At 39.0% G+C, this 24106-nt stretch overlaps 1 protein-coding gene across 3 annotated transcripts in view; it reads left to right on the forward strand.

Moving 5' to 3' along the window:
• Positions 1-6877: 6877 nt before the first annotated feature.
• tacc2 (transforming, acidic coiled-coil containing protein 2) overlaps positions 6878-24106 on the forward strand; it is a 264812-nt gene continuing 247583 nt past the window's right edge. For all 3 annotated transcript variants that reach the window (XM_072557490.1, XM_072557491.1, XM_072557492.1), the window contains exon 1: positions 6878-6967. The gene's annotated coding sequence lies outside the window, so the exon portion shown is untranslated. The remainder of the gene's footprint in view (positions 6968-24106) is intronic.

Below are 24106 nucleotides of genomic sequence, written 5' to 3' on the forward strand. Positions count from 1 at the left end.
AGAGACATGATTTCCCACGCACTAAGTCATGTTGACTATCCCTAATCAGTCCTTGCCTTTCCAAATACGTGTAAATCCTGTCGCTCAGGATTCCCTCCAACAATCTGCTCACCACTGACATCAGGCTCACCAGTTCATAGTTCCCTGGCTTGTCCTTACCACCTTTCTTTAATAATGGCTCCACATTAGCTAACCTCCAGTCTTCCGGCAACTCACCTGTGACCTTTGATGATACAAATATCTCAGTAAGGGGCCCAGCAATCACTTCCCGAGCTTCCCACGCAGAATTCTAGGGTACACCTGATCAGGTCCTTGGGATTTATCCACATTTATAAGTTTCAAGGCATCCAGCACCACCACCTCTTGTAATATGGACATTTTTCAAAATGTCACCATCTATTTCCCCACATTCTATAGCTTCCATGTTCTTCTCCACAGTAAACACTGGTGCAAAACACTCAGTTAGTATTTCCCCATCTCTTGTGGCTCTGCACAAACGCTGCCTTGCTGATCTTTGCAGGACCCTATTCTCTCCCTAGTTACCCTTTTGGCCTTGATATATTTGTAAAAACCCTGTGGATTCTCCTTAACACTATTTGCCAAAGTTATCTGATGTCCCCTTTTTGCCCTCCTGATTTCCCTCGTAAGTATACTCCTATTCCCTTTATACGCTTCTAAGGATTCATTTGATGTATCTTGTCTATACCTGACATATGTTTCCTTCTTTTTCTTCACCAAACCCTCAATTTCTTTAGTCATCCAGCATTCCCTCTACCTACCTGCCTTTCACCCTAACAGGAATATACTGTCTCTGGATTCTCGTTATCTCATTTCTAAAGACTTCCCATTTTCCAGCCATCCCTTTACTTGCAAACATCTGCCCCCAGTCAGATTTTGAAAGTTCTTGCCTAATACCATCAAAATTAGCCTTCCTTCAATTTAGAACTTCAAATGTTAGATCAAATCTATCCTTTTCCATCACTATTTTAAAACAAATCGAATTATGGTCGCTGGCCCCTAAGTAGTTCCCCCACTGACACCTCAGTCACCTGCCCTGCCTTATTTTCCAAGAGAAGGTCAAACTTTGCACCTTCTCCAGTAGGTACATCCACATACTCACTCAAAATTTTCTTGTACACTTAAATTCCTCTCCATCTTAACCCATAACACTATGGCAGTCCCAGTCTACATTTGAAAAGTTAAAATCTACAATAACTACCCTATTATTCTTATAGATAACTGAGATTTCCTTCCAAATTTGTTTCTCAATTTCCTGCTGACAGTTAGGGGATATAATAAAATCCCAATCAGGTGATCATCCCTTTCCTATTTCTCAGTTCCAACCAAAAAACTCCCTGGATGTATTTCCGAGAATATCCTCCCTAAGTACAGCTGTAATGCAACCCATTATCAAAAATGCCACTCCCCCTCCTCTCTTTCTATCCTGGAACAATAAGCTGCCAGTCCTGTCCGTCCCTGAACCATGTTTCTGTAATTGCTATGATATCCCAATCCCATGTCCCTAACCATGCCCTGAGTTCATCTGCCTTCCCTGTTAAGCCTCTTGAATTGAAAGAAATGCAGTTTAATTTGCAGTTCTACCTTGTTCTTTGCTTTGTCCCTGACTGTTTGACTCGCTTCTTTTCTCAACTGTACCAGTCTCAGATTGATCTCTTTCCTCACTATCTCCCTGGGTCTGTTTCCCCACCTTCTTACTAGTTTAAATCCTCCCAAGCAGCTGTAGCAAATCTTCCTGCCAGTGTATTAGTCCCCTTCCAATTCAGATGCAATCCTCCTTCTTGTACAGGTTACTTCTACCCCAGAAGAGATTCCAATGATCTAAAAATGTGAACCCTTCTCACCTGTACCAGCTTCTCAGCCATACATTCATCTCCTCTATCCTTCTATTCCTACCCTCACTAGCTGGTATCACCAGGAGTAATCCAAATATTACTACCATCGAGGACCTCCTTTTTAAATTCCTGCCTAACTCTCTGTAATTTCCCTTCAGAATCTCACCCTTTTCCCTTCCTTATGATGTTGGTTCCAATGTATACAATGACCTCCTGCTGGGCCCTCTCCCCCCTTGAGAACGTTCTGCACTCTCTCCAAGATATCCTTGATCCTGGCAGCTGGGAAACAACACACCATTCTGATTTTTCCTGCCGGCCACAGATATGTCTGCCTGTGCCTCTGACCAGAGAGGTCCCCTAACACAAATCGATGCTTGGAACTCGACATACTCCTCTCTACATTAGAGCCTGTCTAGATATCAGAAACTTGGCTGTTCATGCTACATTCCCCTGAAAGTCCATCACCCCCTACATTTTCCAAAACAGCATACTTGTTTGAAATGGGGATAGTCACAGAAGACTCCTGTACTACCTGCCTACTTCTCCTACTTTTCTTGGAGTTAACCCATCTACCTGACTGTGTTTGTGACTTTTCACCCTTCCTATAACTGCCATCCATCATGCCTCCTAGCTCTTGTAAATTCCTCATTGCCTCTAACTGTTGTCCAATGGATCGATTTGATTTGACAGGATTTGCAACTCACATTTATTGCAGATATAACCCTCAGTAACACGTAAGCTCTCTCGAAAATCCAACTTTTAGCAAGAAGAGCATATCACTCTACTAAAGGCCATTTTGCTCCTTCCAATCCACAGACCCAGAAAATAGCACTGTCTTACTGCTCTACAAAACACTGCTCTAGGCTAACTTAATAATTATGGCTTATATTTTTAAAATTTAATCAAGATAAAAAATCCCAATAAAAACATAATCAAGAAATAACCCACTCTACTCACTGTTGTAGATTTACAACAGTAAGTAATCTAAGTAATCTAAGTAATCTAATCTAATCTACAACAAGGCTATACTTAAAACTATTCACGTGTCTGTTTTGGTGCTGTGACCCCTCCCAAACAGGTTCCTTCAAGATCAGTTGTGAATTTTGCTGTTTGTTAAGTTTTCCGAGACACTCCAATGTCCATTGATACATGAATTCAAACAGCAAAGACAGTAACTGCTCAGATTCACTGCTGTGTGAGTTAGCAGCGTAAGTTTCTTCTCTCTCTCACTTACAGACCATGTGCTCGCTACCTTTGTCTGTCTTTCTCCCTTTTAAACATCGATTTGTGTTAGGGAACCTCTCTGGTCAGAGGCACAGGCAGACATATCTGTGGCCAGCTGGAAAAATCAGAATGGTGTTTTGTTTCCCAGCTGCCAGGATCAAGGATATCTTGGAGAGAGTGCAGAACGTTCTTTTTTCCTCCAAAGTTCATTGCTGCCATATTTAACATTACATAAGGGTTCAATGGAGAGAAAGTGTTTCCACTTTCATGCAAAACAAAACCAATATTTACATCTAATACGGAATTTAGGAGAAGCTTGCTTACTCTCACTCTTAACCTAGTCAGAACTTACTCTTCCTCAGGGAGGAATTGTAGTGAATAGTATTGATGTATTTAAGGTCAAATTTAATCGCCATATGAGGGAGAAAGGAAAAGGAGCATAAATTGGTGGGTTAGATGAACAAAAGGCTCTTGTGGACCATAAATGACGTATGGACATGTTGGGCTGAATAGGCAAAAGTGAGGACTGCAGATGCTGGAAACCAGAGTCTAGATTAGAGTGGTGCTTGAAAAGCCCAACAGGTCAGGCAACATCCGAGGAGCAGGAAAATCGGCGTTTTGGGCAAAAGCCCTTCATCAGGAATGTTGGGCTGAATGTCTGCATCTGTCCTGTATTTTGTAATGTTTGTAATGTTTGAATGTAACAGTCATGAAGAATGTAATACTGTCTGTCTTTGTTGAAACATTTCTTCTATCCTTCCTCTTTGGAGTTTTTATATTTCTGATATTATATACTTATTATATTTTTGGAACTCTATATTTAATTCACTTCTTAAGCCTTTGACTGCTTTTTTCCATTTCCTCAGTGCTTTTCTAAATGCTTCTTATCAGTCACATGAGAGCAAAGAGAAACATTTTGGAATTCACTTGATTTCTGAGAAGTTAATGATAAATAATGTAAAAGTTTTTCTTGTAAGGTTAAGTGAGGGGAGAAAAATCTCCACAGGGGTTGATTTCATGTGTCAGTTGTCTTTAGTGAGCACTACATATTTATTTTGCTCTTCTGAGTCTCAAAGACCAAAGACTTACCTTTTGTGACCTTTGAACTGAGAGGCAAACATTCTATCAACAGAGCCACAGATACCCAGGGTGGGAAATTACTTAATTACATCCTATGGTAACTACAGGACCATTTCCAGACAGGGAATCTGACTCCTCAATGTGGCTCTTCTGTAATTGCTCTTTCTTAGAGCAAACCAATTAGCAATCTTCTTCTGTGTTCTCCAAACAGTCAGGAAAGGTGGGAAGGATGATGTACCTACTGTGGTAATGAAAGAGCACTTCACAAAGTCAGCTGCCAAGACTCATAATTGAGATTGCTGAGCAGGATATTACTCTTCGTTTTGATATCAACCTTCATCTCTTGATTTATTGTTGTGGGCTTAGTTCTCACCCTCTTCCTGATTTGAATAGTTGTGTACATTTGTTTTGTCTTTGAACTGTTGCATCCTAACATTACAGGCAATTGTATCATTTCTATGTTTATCGTGTTCTCAAACTCACACAAACTCAAGCACTGTTTTTTTCCAGGGTATGTGGCATTCTAAGCTTCTTTTGCTACCTTTTAGCTCTGTTGCTATGGCTGAGGTGATTTGAGGAACATATTTTTCCTTTGTTCCGCACAACTTTTCCCTGTGATTGCCTTTTTTCAAGCTCTGCCAATTGTTCCAAATGTGCCATATTTTCTTCTTTCTATGAACTTTTGTGGTCATCCACAGCTCTTGCCATTTTTTTTCTCTGTTTGGTGTATATACTTTTGTTGCTTTCTTATTACATCGACATTGTTGCCTCACTTTTGGCTTAACTAGAAGCTGATCCTTTGAGTAGTCAGCACTTTTGTCTGTTTTGACTTTTCTGGCAGTGATTACAGCTTGCGATAACGTAAACTTGTTCTTTCTGAGTAACACTTTCTATACTGACAACCCCAAATTAATTCATCTTTCAACCTTTCATCCGTGTCCTTAGACTTACATTTTCTGCCTGCATTTTTCAGTCTTGTTACAAAGTTGTTCAGGGCAGCACAGTGGCTCAATTGTTAGCACTATTGCCTCACAGCACCAGGGAACCATGTTCAATTCCGCCCTCGGACAACTATCTATGTGGAGTTTGCACGTTCTCCCTGGTTCTACATGGGTTTTCTCCCACAGTTCAAAGATGTGCGGATTTGGTGGAATGGCCATTTTAAATTGCCCATAGTATCCAGGGATGGGTAAACTGGGTGCATTAGCCATGGAAAATGCAGGGTTACAGGGAAAGGGTGAGTCTGGGTGGGATGCTGTATGGAATGTCGGTGTGGATTCAATGGGCTGAATGGCCTCCTTCCTCATGTGGGGTTTCTGTGATTCAATGAAAGTTATCAATAGGTTCACCTATCTCCTGTTTGAGACCTTAAAATTTATTCCAGTAGACTTGATGTTTTGATCTTGTTCGGAGATGAGTGTTGAATTTTTCAAAGCATTTGATGTAAATTTTTGCTGTTGTCTTCAATAAACACTGAGCTGGTAAATAATTTAATCCTTCACCACTTACCCACAAAACAGTACAACTGAACCTCCCTTCATTTCTGTGCTTTCCAAGAAACTACAGAATGTCAGTCAGCACTTTTGTTGAAATTTCTCAATTAGCGCTTTGACATTGTGAACAGTTCAATTCATTACCTGCTTGAATTCAGCTTTTCATTTCTACACAATTTACTCGGGTTTTCTTCTGGCACTAATACAGGTTAATTTAAAATTTTTAATCAATTTAAATATTTAAGTTTGCTCACTTTTGCAAATGTGCAATGTCGTTTGGTTTTACTTCTGATTCCCAACTGTTTGAAATAATGAAATAAAGATGAAAGCTCTGTTTAATTCTCACTTGTCAAGCTCATTGATAGAACTCTGGCATTGGCTGATGTTGCATTACAAAGAACCTTATTTTCCAAAGCAGCCATGAATGTAACCCCACTGGAACACTGACACATGCAACTGATTTTTGGCTAATTAGTTCTAAGCTTGTTATAGACACTACAACAATATATAACATAACCTTCAGAAGTATCTGAAGCACTTGAGATAAGTTGCACAAGTTTGCTGTCTCCAATGAAACCATTGAGTTTACACCATAATAAGCCTTTCTATTTCACTGACCTTTTGATTTCACTTTTTATATAGCACTTTCAAATCACATTGGGGAAAGCCAGAGGAGGGTGGAATAACATTGGGATCCTGGTGTAGTGTGCCTTTCTGTGATTTTCCTAGTTCTCTCACCCTGAAACCATCATTATTGGGCTGGGAGAATTCAACATTTAGTATCACTGAAACTCAATGCTGCCTACATTCTAGTTAGACAGAATCTGCCAAAAAGCCAAGAGAATGGCTCACTCAAGGGCATTTGAAATGACAGGACAAATTGTATTTCAATTAATAAAACTAAATAAGCTATAAGCCAACGAGCTTAAATTAAAACATAACTAGTTTTGTTTTCCTTAAAACAGAAAAATAGATTTTCAGAATGTGCAATACAGTTTGTTTTGTGGTTACCTATGTCAGTGATACATGTACACACGTCAGCTGACTCTCTGCTTTTTTTAATCTGTCAGCATCAAATTGCTGTAGAAAGCTGACATGCCATAGCTCTGGAGCTTCAGGGTCAGATTCTTTACACATCAGTTAGATCAGCTAGAGTGTTCTCAACCATGAGCCAACAAACATTAATAGCACACTTTCATGTGATACCCTGTATGCTCGGTCATAAAACAGGGATTTCATAAAGCAAAGCACGGATCTTCAATCGTAAGAGTGGAATACTAAGAATACATAAAATGAATTCAAGAACTGATTGATCTGGTAAGTCAAATAATGGCATCTTTTCATTTCAAGATGTTTTCTGTTGTGCAATATTTTACAGAATCTAATTTTAAGAGATTCTAACAATACAGAAGCAAAACACTATAGTGTTTTCAGTCTAGAATTATAGAACAATTCTACTGTCTGATTAAAATAGTAATTATATCTTATTACCAATGATAAATAATGACTATGTGCTGCTTTGTCTATCTTAGAACATAGAACATAGAAAAATACAGCGCAGTACAGGCCCTTTGGCCCTCGATGTTGCGCCGATCCAAGCCCACCTAACCTACACTAGCCCACTATCCTCCATATGCCTATCCAATGCCTGTTTAAATGCCCATATAGAGGGAGAGTCCACCACTGCTACTGGCAGGGCATTCCATGAACTCACAACTCGCTGAGTAAAGAATCTACCCCTAACATCTGTCCTATACCTACCACCCCTTAATTTAAAGCTATGCCCCCTCGTAATAGCTGACTCCATAAGTGGAAAAAGGTTCTCATGGTCAACCCTATCTAAACCCCTAATCATCTTGTACACCTCTATCAAGTCACCCCTAAACTTTCTTTTCTCCAATGAAAACAGCCCCAAGTGCCTCAGCCTTTCCTTGTACGATCTTCCTACCATACCAGGCAACAGCCTGGTAAACCTCCTCTGCACTCGTTCCAGTGCCTCCACATCCTTCCTATAGTATGGCGACCAAAACTGCACACAATACTCCAGATGCGGCCGCACCAGAGTCTTATACAACTGCAACATGACCTCAGGACTCCGGAACTCAATTCCTCTACCAATAAAAGCCAGTACGTCATATGCCTTCTTCACCGCACTATTTATCTGGGTGGCAACTTTCAGAGATCTGTGTACATGGACACCAAGATCCCTCTGCTCATCCACACTACCAAGTATCTGACCATTAGCCCAGTACCACATCTTTTTGTTACTCATACCAAAGTGAATCATCTCACACTTAGCTACATTGAACTCCATTTGCCACCTTTCTGCCTAGCTCTGCAGCTTATCTATATCCCGCTGTAACCTGACACATCCTTCCTCACTGTCAACAACTCCACCGACTTTCGTATCCTCCGCAAACTTGCTCACCCAACCTTCTAGCCCCTCCTCCAGGTCATTTATAAAAATGACAAACAGCAATGGTCCCAAAACAGATCCTTGTGGAACACCGCTAGTTACTGCACTCCAAGATGAACCTTTACCATCAACTACTACCCTCTGTCTTCTTCCAGCCAGCCAATTCCTAATCCAAACCTCCAACTCACCCTCAATGCCATACCTCCGTATTTTTTGCAGTAGCCTACCATGGGGAACCTTATCAAATGCCTTACTAAAATCCATATACACCACATCTACCACTTTACCCTCGTCCACCTCCTTAGTCACCTTCTCAAAGAATTCAATAAGGTTTGTGAGGCACGACCTGCCCTTCACAAAACCATGCTGACTATCCTTGATCACATTATTCCTATCCAGATGTTCATAAATCCTATCCCTTACAATTCTCTCTAAGACTTTGCCCACAACAGAAGTGAGACTCACCGGCCTATAGTTACTAGGGTTATCCCTACTCCCCTTCTTGAATAAGGGAACCACATTTGCTATCCTCCAGTCTTCTGGCACTATTCCTGTAGACAACGAGGACATAAAAATCAAGACCAATGGCTCTGCAATCTCCTCCCTTGCTTCCCAGAGAATCCTAGGATAAATGCCATCAGGCCCAGGGGACTTATCTATTTTCACCCTTTCCAGAATTTCCAACACCTCTTCCCTACATACCTCAAAGCTGTCCATTCTAATTAATTGTGACTCAATATTCACATCGGCAACGATGTCCTGTTCCTGAGTGAATACTGACGAAAAGTATTCATTCAGTGTCTCCCCAATCTCTTCAGCCTCCACACGCAACTTCCCACTACTATCCTTGACTGGACCTATTCCTATCCTAGTCATTCTTTTATTCCTGACATACCTAGAGAAAGCCTTTGGGTTTTCCCTAATCCTACCAACTAAGGACTTTTCATGACCCCTCCTTGCTGCTCTTAGCTCTCTCTTCAGATCCTTCCTGGCTACCTTATAAGTCTCAATTGCCCCAATTGAACCTTCACGCCTCATCTTTACATAGGCCACCCTCTTCCCTTTAACAATGGATTCCAATTCCTTATTAAACCACGGCTCCCTCACACGGTCCTTTCATCCCTGCCTGACAGGTACATATTTATCAAGGACACTCAATAGTTGCTCCTTGAACAAGCTCCACATATCAATTGCGCCCTTGCCTTGAAGCCTACTTTTCCAAGCCACGCATCCTAAGTCGTGCCTCACCGCATCATAATTTCCCTGCCCCCAGCTATAACTCTTGCCCTGCAGTGCACAGTTACCCCTCTCCATCACTAGAGTAAAAGTCACCAAATTGTGGTCACTGTCCCCAAAGTGCTCACCTATCTCCAATTCTAACACCTGGCCTGGTTCTTTACCCAGAACCAAATCCAGTATGGCCTCACCTCTTGTTGGCCTGTCTACATATTGTGTCAGAAAACCCTCCTGCACACATTAGACAAACACCGACCCATCTAACGAACTTGAGCTATAGCTTTCCCAGTCAATATCAGGAAAGTTAAAGTCCCCCATAACAACCACCCTATTACTTTCACTCTTCTGAATCATCCTCGCAATCCTTTCTTCAATGTCTCTAGGACTATTAGGAGGCCTGTAGAAAACTCCTAACATGGTGACCTCACCTTTCCTATTCCTAACCTCAGCCCAAACTACCTCAGATGGCGAGTCTTCATCCATCGTCCTTTCCACCGCTATAATACTAATCTTGTGTTTTCTCTGTCAGTGGTAAGTAAGCATATAGACTGTGTGAAGCATCACCCATTGCTTTTGAGAATATCGTAATATTTTTTGATTTATACTCCAGATAGCTTTCTCCAAATTGATATTTCAGAACATTCCTGTGGGTGATCCCTCATATTTTCTAGCTCATTTATAACTTTATATGTACCTTTATCTGAGTAATTTCTATGTAATTGTACTATACTTAAAGTACTATGGTGTCTACTTAGAGTACTGTGCAAAGGATAGGGAGGTACAGGAGAAGGTGCAATTAAGTTTACAAAACATTATATCCAAATTGAAGTTATGACTGTCAGGAAAAATTAACAGACTGGGGCTCCTTCCTCTAGGAAAGGGAAGTCTGAGGGACACTTCCGGGGAATTGTTGGGAGTCCAACACTCTGGTAATAAAAAGAAGATAGTCATGAATAAATCAAATAAACAACTCAGAAGAAACTTCTTTCCTCAGTGGGTGGCCAGAAGTGGACCCCAACACCATAAAGAGATTGTTGAGCCAAGTGGCATTGGTGCAGCTCAGTGGAAGCCAGATAAATATATGAAGGAGAAATAAATTGAAGGATCTTCTGGTTGAGCAAGGGTGAACAAAGTTTGTTTTGGAGCATAAACACTGGCACCAGTTGACTTAAATTACATGCTTCTGTGCCCAACAGTCTATTTAATTCTATATAGTTAGCTCAGGGATCAAACAGAAAATACTTGTTCTTGTATTTCAACTTACCAGTAATATCAAACCCTTACATGACCTTTGAAAAAGAGTGCAAAATACTTCTCACTAGATCATAGTTTAGATTATAGCACTGATTTTAACTCATAATGTGAATCGAAGTGGAGTCCTGCTGTACAGAAAGTTCCCATGATGTCATCAAAGTGAGATAATTTTGGCTTCCATGTTTCATCTAATATGGGCAGTGCAGAATTCAGTTGAGCCCCTAAAGCCTATATTAATCAGGAAAGCTCCGCTTAAAGGAGCTTTGAACATCACTGCATTGCTCAAAGTGATGGTGTCAGGAATGTGTTGGAGGACCACCTCTGATTTTTCTGATCCCACCTTCGAGTTCCTGAGTAAAAGATTACAGCAAGATGAGAAGACATTGTTCCCCGAAAACCATAGGACCAAACCAGGCCACGCGTATCGATCTGGACGCAGTCAATGCCAACAGCATCACTGAGCAATTGAGTGTGGCAAGAGGTTCAACGATCAAGTGCAGCAATGATGAATTTCTATCACTCTGCCATAATACTTCTTTCACCCCCTCCACATCATTCTCAATGAGTGCCTTATCACTATGATAGATGACAGAATCAAAGTGGCAGCATGTTTATTTCTCATTTTATACAAATGTGTTCCTGTACTCTCTTTGCAACATGCACCAAGAAAATTTTCTTCACACCTTAGTACATGGACAACTAGTTATTCTTCCTAAAACTCCTACTTTAGGTAACACACAAGAAACTTAATCAACTCCCAAATTCATTGCATTTTGCTTTTTCACTACCTCCCAACACATGCAGTATATAAATAAGTATCAACTTACTTTTTGACCACAATTCACAAATTTATGACCTCTCTTTCTGCAGGATAGGCAAGTGAATAATTCAAATGAGAGGTATAAGATAGTGAGGAGACCATTATGGCCAGCATCCAAGAACATCAAGAAGGGTTGGATATTAATAAAACTGGCAATGTCTTGAGAAACAGAATAATGGAAGCTGCTGTTTAATTGTGCAAAATGTTTACATATCACTTGTAACTTATCATCCACCTTAAAGAATGTTCAGCAACCTTCACAATTTCAAGCTAAATTTTCAAGACTTTCAATATCCAGCTATTCAATGACACCCAAACACATCTCTTTTTTCTTCAAACCACATTCCTCTCAGCAGCAAGGACCATTTGAAGAAGATAGTTTGGAGGAGGAGGAGGACAATCCTCCTGAGGATGCACCAAAACACGTGCTATTCCTCTCATGCAGTAGAAGAGAGATTGCCACTCATGTGACTTAGGTAGTTTGACAATGACAGCTCAGTGAGCAGCAGTAAGAATGAATGTAGAGAAGCCGAAGGGTGAATGTACAGGAGGAGAAGGTTCCAGTAATACATTCATTTGTGTCCAGCTCCATAATGCAAAGAAAACTGCTTGTTACACTAGATATGGGATTGCTGAAAGTTGTTGGTTATGTTGCATAAGGTAATGGCTCTGAAAGAATTGTCATTGAAGTTATATTGTGTTTCACCCAGTCTAATTATATCATCGCCCCTGGGTGGAGAAACTGGCAGTCTAGCATCTCTGGCTCCTGATAGTTTTAAATAATTGTGCCTAGCTAAACATCATAACTTATATCAATTGCTATCATGCAATAAACTAACTTTTCTTATGGAAGGCAAGAGCCTTTTCTTCCCAGGCCTCACAAGTGATCTATCCTTTATCACCAATAATTTGATAGGATCTTAGACTCAGCAAAGTAAATAAAATTTGAGGCAATACAATACCCTCAACCACCCAAAGCCCAAATGCCAGGTTGGTGTTTTGGTGTCCGAATGACAGCATATCTGCCATTGTAACATCTTTGACATGATAGCTGGAAATCTCTGCATACTCTGTGATTATGTACTGAAGTCAATGTAAGGATGACACACTTTTCAACCATGATGGGATGAGCTCCTGTGACTTGCTTATTACACTTGTGCAATTGCAGACATGTCAGAAGTGCAGATGATTGAACCTTGGGATCCTCCTGATATTCCTAGCATCCTTAAAACTGGTCTTCAGCCAATGCAATTCAGCATTTCAAGAAATTTCAAACTAAAAATAAAGGCTATGGACCCTGACATTTTGCGACGGTACTAAAGACTTGTAGTAAGGACTGCAGATGCTGGAGATCAGAGTTGAGAATGTGGTGCTGGAAAAGCACACCAGGTCAAAGCAGCATCCGAGGAGCAGGAGAATTGATGTTTCGGGCATAAGCCCTTCATCAGGATTGAGGCCTCTCCTGATGAAAAGCTTATGCCTGAAACATCAATTCTCTGACAAAAGACTTGTGCTCCACAGCTAGCTATGCCACACGTCAAGCTGTTCTGGTACAGGTATAATACTACCATCTTCCTGGCAATATGTCACATTGCTCTGATGTGTTCTATTCACTTAAAGCAGGACAAATTCAACCCAACCAATTACCATGCTATAAATCCACTCTTGGACATCAGCAAATTGATGGAAACGGTCACCGATAGGGCCATCAAGCAGATCCCCATGGGAGACTGATGAGCAAGGTTAGGTCTCACGGAATATATGGAGAACTAGCCATTTGGATACAGAACTGGTTCAAAGGTAGAAGACGGAGGGTGGTGGTGGAGGTTGTTTTTCAGACTGGAGGCCTGTGACCAGCGGAGTGCCACAAGGATCCATGCTGGGTCCCCTACTTTTTGTCATTTATATAAATGATTTGAATGTGAGCGTAAGAGGTATAGTTAGTAAGTTTGCAAATGACACCAAAATTGGAGGTGTAGTGAACAGTGAAGAAGGTTACTTCAGATTACAACAGGATCTTGATCAGATAGGCCAATGGGCTGAGAAGTGGTAGATGGAGTTTAATTCAGATAAATGTGAGGTATTGCATTTTGGGAAAGCAAATCTTAGCAGGACTGATACACTTAATGATAAGGTCTAAGGGAGTATTGCTGAACAAAGAGACCTTGGAGTGCAGGTTCATAGCTCCTTGAAAGTGGAGTCACAGGTAGATAGGATAGTGAAGAAGGCGTTTGGTATGCTTTCCTTTATCGGTCAGAGTATTGAGAACAGGAGTTGGGAGGACATGTTACGGCTGTACAGGACGTTGGTTAGACCACTGTTGGAATATTGCAATTCTGGTCTCCTTCCTATCAGAAAGATGCTGTGAAACTTGAAAGGGTTCAGAAAAGTTTTACAAGGATGTTGCCAGGGTTGGAGGATTTGAACTATAGGGAGGGGTTGAATAGGCTGGGGCTGTTTTCCCTGGAGTTTCGGAGGCTGAGGGATGACCTTATAGAGTATTACAAAATTATGAGGGGCATGGATGGGATAAATAGACAAGGTCTTTTCCCTGGGGTAGGGGAGTCCAGAACTAGAGGGCATAGGTTTAGGGTGAGAAGGGAAAGATATAAAAGAGACCTAAAGGGCAACTTTTTCATGCAGAGGGTGGTGTGTGTATGGAATGAGCTGCCAGAGGAAGTGGTGGAGGTGAGTACAATTGCAACATTTAAAAGGCATCTGGATGGGTTTATGAATAGGAAGAGTTTGGAGGGATATGGGCCGGGTGCTGGCAGTTGGGACTGGATTAATTTCGGATATTTGGTTGGCATGGACAAGTTGGACTGAAGGGTCTGTTTCTGTGCTGTACATCTATCTGACTCTATGACTCTATGACTCTATGCACAGGAAAACAGCCACCTGCAAGTTTCCTTCCCAAGTTACACACCATCTTGACTTGGATCCAATTCACCATTCCTTCATTTCATTGAGTTAATATCCTCAAACATTCTTTCTGATGTACATATCACTGCACTATGGACAGAATCCTCCCAGGTACTAAACAATGGGCATCGCCAAGGAAGATGGGAGGTGGGAGAATCACATGAGATAGGCAGTGAGGAGATTCCTGACATTGAGAGCTAAAAGTCCCAATTTTGCCCAAATATTGAAGCAAGACACATTACAGGACCCACTCCATGGGAAGAAAATGCAAGCAACATCCATTCAGCAGGACCTCAAGGTGGCAGTCACCAAAATTGGAAGCCAACTTTCCTCTGACTGACAAGTCTGGAACAATTAACAGGAAATGTGCAAGGTAGCCACAGACTGCCAGTGCTTGACTAGATGCATGGCAGAGCTGTAAAGACCTTCCTGCTGTGGGTGGCCAACACTGTTACCTGTGGCATGTGGGGAAATACAATGCGTGGTGTATCATAGGGATATATAGTGTATCAGTAATGAGGAAGATTCAGGAAGATAGTGTGTGAAAACTCACTTGGGCTCACTAAGATAAACTACCCATTAAACTTGCCAAGAATGACAGCCGATTTCCAGTAGGCGTCAGCCCTATATGTTTCAACCAAGTTGCCTCTTACCTTTCCAAGTAACAGACCTTTCGTCTTTGAAGTTATACAGAGATATTTCAGTCAGAAGTAAGCTTGTAGCTTTGGTAGAATCAAATTAGTAGGTGTAAGCATCAGAGAAAAATGCAACATAAATGTAATTCAGAGTGACAAAAGCTTTTTAGGGCAATATTTTGAATATTTTTATGCTATTGAGCATTCTGGAAAGATTTACACTTGTGAAACTGTTGTGTATACACTGGAATGATTCCAGTATAAACTTGGCTATCCAAAAAAAAATTCAACAAGTTCGAAAGTAAGCTGAGATGAAAATTCACCTTATTAGTCCTTGTGCATGATACTTAGATGTCAAATCATAAGTCTCGACATTGCTGTTCTATGATCAACCAATAAAGCGTGGGATATAAGAGGATCATTCTTTTTCTCTTAGTTGGTTACATTTCTGTGGTTAGAGGAATGAGAACAAGAGCCAAGAAAACAGACTAGGAGAAAATAAACAGCAAATGAAGACTGTAATGAACAGAACTGACTGCATTCTTTGAACTAAATTTCCTTCAAAGGAAACAGCTCTGCAGGCATTATTTCATTAGTTCATATTAGCCTGCATCACTGAACAAATAGTTATCCTGTAAGGTCAATATTATAATTTTAAACAACTTTGCTTTCACTTTGATATGCAAAATGAGGCCAACTGGTAATAATATAAATTCGTCAGGCCACATTACTTTAGCTAGAGTTGTTTGATTTAATCAGCTTTTTGGATTATTGGAGCAGATCTTATGGTGGTAATTAAAAAATGTACGGTATCCATGGTGATGGCTGTGACAACTTAGCAATAAACAATGATTTGAAGCTGATATATTTTGCAACTACAAAAGCACTAGTATTGCTTAGTTGGATTCATGCTTAAAGAATGAACAAATGCAAAAGTAAAGGAATGTTACTATAGATGTGAATATATATAGTAACATTTTCCACTTTATACTAAGTAACACAGTACCAACTCAGGAGGAGTATGCAGTTTCTCTGATTTTACTACTCCACTACTTGCAACACAAATTTAATGTTTGTAGTGACCCACTGAAGTAACATGCCATTTATTAAACGCTACTATTCCCAGAGTCATACCAAATATTACAGATTTCTTTTAATGTACACATAGTATCCCAATTTACCTCATTTTCAGGTCAGAAAGCACAGACCAGGTTTCTGTGCTGATCAAGATTTATTATTCATTGCTAGAAATTCGATTTTAGCTACAAGTAAATGGATATAAACCATTGCCTATAACATGACAAGCTAAAGTCCTCATCCCTTTATAAAGTCTCCCTTTACCTGCACACAATTATAAATTCTTGAAGGGGAAAAAACGACAATGTGAAATGCTCAAGGTTACTGTTAGTCAAGATCCTAGCATAAAAAGATGGGAAATCACATAACAGAGGAGGTTGTCACTGGAATCTTCAAACACAGTTCATTCAAGAATTGCTGAAGTATCAGAGGCTTATTCTAGAGATCAACTGGATCAGGGTTTTTGTTCTCTCAGAAGGAAATCGGATGAGGTAGGTGGCTTTTCTCTCTCTCTCTCTCTCAGCAGGCTGTGCCCAAACTGAACTCTAAACCTTATCAAAAACAAAACTGCAAATTCAGGCATGTGATTTTCAGTGAATAAGTGCAAACAATTATCTTAAGCCATGTGATTTCCAGAACGTAGAGTACCTTTAAACAAATCCCAATGTCCTTTTAAGTGACCAATTTTAAAAATCTGATATGTCTCAGGTCCTTTTTTAAATGAACCACAGACCACAATTGTTTTAAATAGGAATCCTCAAAGATCAATAATCAAGTGCCTTTTCTAACAATAGTTTTTGTTAAAAGTGGGTAAAGGAGAAAAAGACCTTCAAGAGAATTAATGAATTGAATTGAATTTATTGTCATGTGTACTGAGGCACAGTGAAAAGCTTTGTCTTGTGAGCAATACAGGCAGATCACAGAGTTAAATAGCATAGATAAGTAAATAACAGGTAAACAGCAGCAAACCAAAAGCATAGGTACAGGCAAATGCTAATAGTTTCTACCCTAACAATAGTCGGGTAGAAACTATTTTAAAACTGGCTGGTATGTGTGTTCAGGCTTCTGTACCTTCTCCCCAATGGTAGAGGTTGTAGAAAAACATTGCCAGGGTGGAATGGATCTTTGTGAATGCTGGAGGCCTTTCCTTGACTGTAGGCCTGGTAGATAGATTCTATAGATATATCACCTCTCTAATTTGACATTCTTGACCTGTGAGTCTGAACAGATGAATTGAATAAAACACCAGAGAGCTAGTTAGAAATGTCACAACTTACTGCAGTATGACTTTTAGCTAACTGTTGATATTTAAACTGATATATGATTTGTTTATAAATTTATTGTGTTTATTAAATTATGCAGTTTTCTTAATTCAGTTTCCTAATTTCAGCACTATTATCCCCTCGAGACTGATTACTAAACTTAGTGATCTTGGGCTAAGCCCCATTCTCTGCAACTGGATTCTTAGCTTCCTGACGCACAGTCCACAATCAGTGAAGATTGGGGACAAGATTTCATCCTCACTAACACTCAACACTGGAACCCCCCAGGAGTCCGTACTCAGCCCCCTACTGTACTCACTGTATACCCATGACTGCGTCGCCAAATACCAGACTAATGCCATTTACAAGTTCGCTGATGACACCACCATAGCCATTCGAATCTCAGATGGCGATGAAGCAGACTACAGACGGGAGGTGGAAGATATGGAAAAACAGAGCACTGAGAACAACCTAGCTCTCAATGCCAACAAAACCAAGGAACTCAATATTGACTTTCGGCAGGATGTTATTCATGTCCCCTACACGTTAACAGCACAGAAGTGGAACGAATGGAGAATGTCAAGCTCCGGGGAGTGGTCATCAACAACAAGCTTTCTTGGACTCTTCATGTGCCCTTGAAAGTATTACATGAAATTTATTTTCTCTATCCTGCTGACATTCATCTAAATACTTTCTTGCAAACATTTCTTGTCAAGACTAAGGACTCCTTTTTAATCAAGTTTTTCCTTTAAGTTGATTACTCTGATGTTGGAGATCAGCTTATTACCTGACATTATTTATTTCTTGGTGTGCCTACTAATTATGTAAAACATTCAGATCTCATTTGCAGATCATGTCTAATATCAATACTCAATGAAGCAAATGATCACAATTTCAAAATATAAAACAAAAATAGACTGTTTAAAGAACCCTGTAATTGTGGACTTGCAACTAGAAAACACAGAAAGCAGGAACAATGTGAAATGCTTGCAAACATGAGTCCTTGAAAATGATGATGGAAATTCCTATAAAGATTAGAGCTAAAATTAGTTTGAATTCCTTCATTCTGTATGAACAAACTCAAGAGCCACTGTGAACCATATATTCACATTCACTTAATGTAACAGATGCTTTTGGCCTATCTTGCAATGGCAATCTATTTTATCGCTCAATGAAGATACACAATTATCCCATGGGTATTTATACAGAACCCCAAGATACGTGTAATATATCAGCTAACGTATAAAATAGTAAATCTTTTCTACTTTATTTTTCATTTTTGCCCCATGTAATGTATCAGCACAGCCATTTTAAGATTTAACTATCTGCTCAATTCCCATATGATATATCTAGCTATATTGTTTTTTGGGGGATTTTGAGATTTATACTGGAATCATAAACCTATTTGGCATCTGGGAATTGTGCAAACACCATGAATTCTTCAACAGTCAGCACAGAACAGATGCCCTTACATGATTAATTACCAGACTGCCAGTCACGAGGTAAATCACTGTTGTCACATTTGTTGAAGTGGCTGTAATTGTAAGAAAGAGTCCGGAAAACTACCACATTCCTGTTTGATTACAATATAACACATTCACACTTTGAATGAAGCATTTCAAAATAAATGATTCAATATAATAGGTTAGCACCACCAGTGTCACAAAACAATAATGGCACAATGGGACACTAGTGCTATAATCTATCCCTGGAATATGTTGAGATCACAATAAATAGTAATAATATGAAATCCCATTTTAGATATTACAGAAATATTTCAAAAGCAAAGACATAACACTAAAAATGTGAAAAATATTATTTTAATTCTTCTCATTTCTTTGTTGATTGAAAGTAAGTGTGAAACTGCGAGCCTTTTTTTGATATGACTCAAAACCATACCACCTCAAAAAAGAAACATATTCTAAAATGTCTGTGTGAATGTCATGGTAGGTTTCAAATCATTGAAACAGTTTTGTGTTGATGTTCCATTCTCCAGGATAAAGGTAGGTGGTAATGGGGAGGGCTGGGTGTTGGATGGAACTGCAGCTCATGTTGCAGCTGTATAGTGCTTTAGTTTGGCCACATTTGGAATATTGTATACAATTCTGGTTGCCACACAAACAGAAGGATGTGAAAGCTTTGGAGAGAGTTTGTTGGTGCAGGGTCACAATTTAGGTTTCACAAACAAAGTGTATTGAAACTGATTGAATTGTGTTTGAAGGTTTGTGCTTTGTTATCTCACTCTGTAAATAAATGTAACACTGAGTAACTGTTAACTCCAGTTTCCTCTTTCACCATTGGGATTTCTGAAATTGAACAGTGGGGCTTATTGGATATCTCAATTGAGGAGCTATCATCGTCACAATGGGCCAAAGGGCATCCTTCTATGCTGTATTGTTTGGTAGTCAAACATGTTAAACTTGAAAGCGTGCAAAAATGTTTACAAGGATGTTGCCAGGGTTGGAAGGTTTGAGCTATAGAGGCTAATAGACTGAGCTATTTTCCCCAAAGCGTTGAAGTCTGAAGGGTGATCTTATGAGGTTGACTAAATCATAAGGACCATGAATAGAGTGAATAGCCAAAGTCTTTTTTCCGAGGGTAGGGAGTCCAAAACTAGAGGGCATAGGTTTAAAGCTAGAGGAGAAAGATGTAAAAAGGACCTCAGGGCCAACTTTTTCATGCAGAGAGTGGTGCATGTATGGAATAAGCTGCCTGAGGAGAGGGTGGAGACTGGTACAATTACAATATTTAAAAGACATCTGCATGTGTATATGAATAGGAACAGTTGAGAGGGATATGGGACAAATGCTGGCAAATTGAACTAGATTAATTTGTGATATCTGGTTGGCAAGGGCAGGTTGGTCCAAAAGGCTTGCTTCCATGCTGTACAACTCTATCACTCTGAAATAAGGCGTAATTCTAGTTATACTACATTTACTTTTACATATGTTTTAATTTTCAAACAATGGTGTATTTTTACATATTCGCAAATAACAAGAATATAATTAAATATAAAGTAGTCAGTTGTAAGTTTCCTTGCATACATAACAATGATTTTCTCCAATTCTTGTTGCTCCATTCATTGTAAAACCTCTTCACCCAAGATCTTCAGCATCGCTTGAATAATGTTACAAGAAATTATTGTATATTATCTCTTGTGCTTTCTTATAAATTGGAATAATCCTCCTTTTCTAAAGCATATAGCCTATTTTTTCCCATGTCAGACATTTTTTGTTATACTTGTTCAACATATTTTGCTCCCATGACAGCAAGCTATATCTGATCAATGGATCAAACAGAGCAAATTGTGATTGTCATATATAATATAAATTAATTGATGGTCAGTTAATGAATTTCAAAACTATTGGAGGGGTATGTAGGTCCTGGATACATTCTGCATCAAAAATAATTTTAACTGTGCACAGATCTGTTTTTCAACCTGATCTTGTTTTATTTCTCTGTCTTGAATTAAACAGAATTTTGATGTAGCCTACTTAGACATTGTATTTTGATAGTAAATTACATTAGCTTTATGAAGGTACTTTTTATAAAATTGAACAACTATTTCACTATCTAGAAGAGTAATAACACAAATGAACAAAAAATGAAAAAGCAATAAATCTGAAGTATGAATTATCTTTCTGTCAGCTGTATCCATTATTATATGATTAAAGGGTGCCAATGATCCAGGGATTAATTTCTTCTCATAAAACAAACAAAAGCTGGAAATGTGACAGAAATGGCAAAATTTGACTAAGAAGAAAATAAACAATAATGGCTAAAAAAACGAATTGTATGTTTTAAAGTGCATCTCTGGTTAGGAGGCAGAATTCTGTGTTATAGGATGAGTTTGAAGGCATGTATTGTTTAGATAAGATTGAGGAAACCCATTTGAAAACAAACATTTTGCAAGAAGAATAAAAGATAGTGAATGGTGTTTTCACAGAACTAACATCAATATTAAGGTAAAACCTATAACATATTTTTTCATAATACTCTACATTTTTAATCAATTTTCTTTCATCCGTACCATTTATTTGTTGAATGGATAGTGAATTAAGATGTGTAATTTTATATGTGTATTTCAATACCATTTATTTTTGAGTTTGGATTTTGAATTAGTGCTATGTTGGTTTTGGTCCACATGACTGGCGGTGTTTAATGATTAAATTGTATGTCTTTATGAAGCGTGGTTTATTAAGAAATCAATGGGGAGAGGGAGTTCTTGCAGGCGAATAGGAATTTGTTTAAATTGGAAGAGTTTTTCTGAGTGAAGAAAGTAAACAGTGTGGTACATGAGGCTTCTGTTTGAAGGATCCAGATTCTTTTTAAGCTTACAGAAACACCTACTGCTCGGAAAGCAATTTTAATTTCAATTTTGCACAAGTTCTGATTGGAGCTGAATATTTAAAACAATTGATCCTGAAGAAATGTGATAGTTTATAACTGCTAAGAAATAGATTATCTCAGTGTAAAGAGTTTACTTGAAAATTTCCAGAATTGTTGGGTACAACCTTGGAGAGATTATTTGAAGCTGAGAAAGTCAGTTCTGAGAACACTGAAGGAAGAGACTATCAAATTCTCAAGACTGGGAATTGAAGTATCAGTTAATTTAAGCCCTATGGATATGATAGAGAAGTGAATTCTCTCCACGGTTGAGTACTTTAAATATGTGCTTTGAAATCTTTAAATTTGTGTTATACATAAATAGCTTGACTGATTCTATTTTGCCAAGGTGGCAGAATTGCAATCTTATGTTTCAGTCAATTACCATTTTGGTAACACCTAATAAAAGGAACAAAAATGACCTATCAAGACAGGTTTCCAGTGATAAGATCAGCTGGGATCATAAGAGGATTTCATGGACATCTTGCTCCCAGGTCATCATTAATATCACTTGAAGTGTGTGAAAGTCTGAAATTCAGCATAACTGAGTCAATCATCTTCCATTTCATTGTTGCTCCTTGGTTTTATTCAAATCAGTTACTCAAGGTGGTTATGTTTATAAAGTTGGTTACAGAGCACTACCTTAGTTAGACTCATTATTTTTGTCAGGGCATACTATGCACAGTCCTAGACTCCATATCATAAAAGTAATCTAGAATCAATTAAAAAAGTGCAAATACATTTATAAGGTGATGCCAAACATCAGAGAGCATAGCCATCAGGAAAGACAGGGCAATCTATAGTTCCTTTCACTGGAAAGGAAAAGTCTGACAGGTGACTTTTTGGAGGTATTTGGTTCAATAAGTTAAACATAAGACAGTGCTTCGTCTTCTGGGGCAGTCTGAAATTCAGAGGACGTAAGTATAAGAAAGTTAGTAATAAATCCTGAAAGAATAACAGAGATATTGGTAACAATATGGAATTCACAACAATGTAGACTTCATACATGGAACAGTTTGGGTTCATTTAAGTGGAAATTGGAAAAGTACATAAGGGAGAAAGGAATAGGAGGATATTATTGAATTGATGAGAGGAAATAATATGAAAGGAGGCTGTATGGAGTAGAAGCACCTGCTTAGAGTTATTGTTCCAAATGACATCATTCTGCAGTTAAATTTTGTGCAATTCTATGTGAGAATTGTGGGAATATCCTTGCATCCTTAGCCTTGATGTTTTATCACACTGAATAGCTAAGTAACCACATAAACGCAATCACTTGTTATGGTAGCTTGGGGATGTTGATTTCTCATTTGAATAAATAGTTATCATTGTTTTCAGTTTTCTCATTGTGATAGTCATTCCTTCTCCATTCTTTTCTAATTTCCCACTTTAATTTGCAGTAATGGTGAGGTGTTATGAAGAACCAGGGATCATTCCAGTATTACCAATGTGATTGCTTGCTTTGATTCCAATGTACTTGCAAACTTATCAGATTATTAAACAATGGAAATCTATATATAGAATGACAATTGAAAGCAGTCAGTTAAATTGATCCTTGTTGGCACTGTGATACATCTATATCAAACCCTCTGGAGGATTTAAACTAGTTTGGCAGGGGGCATGAGACCCTCAGCAATAGTAAGACAGGAGATAACACTGAGGCTGATACAGAAGTTAAAGAAAGTAAATTAAATAGATTAGAGAGTCAAGCACATGGCAGAGAATGAGGAAAGACTAATGAAATAAATACATTTGTTCAATGCAAGAGGCCTGACAAGTAAGGCAAATGAACTTAGTGCATGGATGGGAATGTAGGATTGGGATATTGATAGCTATTACAGAAACATGACTGAGGGAGGGATTGGATTGGCAGCTCAATGTTCTGAGGTACAGATGCTTTAGGAAGGAGAAAAGGGGAGGCAAGAGTGGACAAGAAGTAGTGTTTTTGGTTAGGGAAAACATCATGGCACTATTTAAATGAGGATTTTCTGGGATCATCCAGTGAAGCTAAATGGGTGGAAGTGACGAAATAAGAAGGGGGTGATCACTTTGATCCGATTGTACTATAGGCCCCCCAATAGTCAGCGGGAAATTGAGGAGCAAATATATTGGGAAATCGCAGATAGCTGTAAGAATATTCGGGTTGTAATAGTAGGGGAATTTAGCTTTCCAAATATAGACTGAGGCTGCCATAATGTTAGGGACTGAGTCTGGAAGAATTTGTTAAGTGTGTTTCTCAATCAATATTAGTCAAAGGCCTAATGTCAAAGTGGGCAAAGCACGACCTACTCTTTGGAAATAAAGCAGGGCAAATGACTGAGGTGCTATTGGGGGAGCACTTTTGGATCAGTGGCCATAATTCTACAAGTTTTTAAATAGTTATGGAAAAGGACAGGCCTGGTCCATAAATTAATGTTCTAAATTGAGGTAAGGCCAATTTTAGATGAT

The sequence above is a fragment of the Chiloscyllium punctatum genome, chromosome 38, assembly GCF_047496795.1.
Source record: "Chiloscyllium punctatum isolate Juve2018m chromosome 38, sChiPun1.3, whole genome shotgun sequence".
Lineage (NCBI taxonomy): Eukaryota > Metazoa > Chordata > Chondrichthyes > Orectolobiformes > Hemiscylliidae > Chiloscyllium > Chiloscyllium punctatum.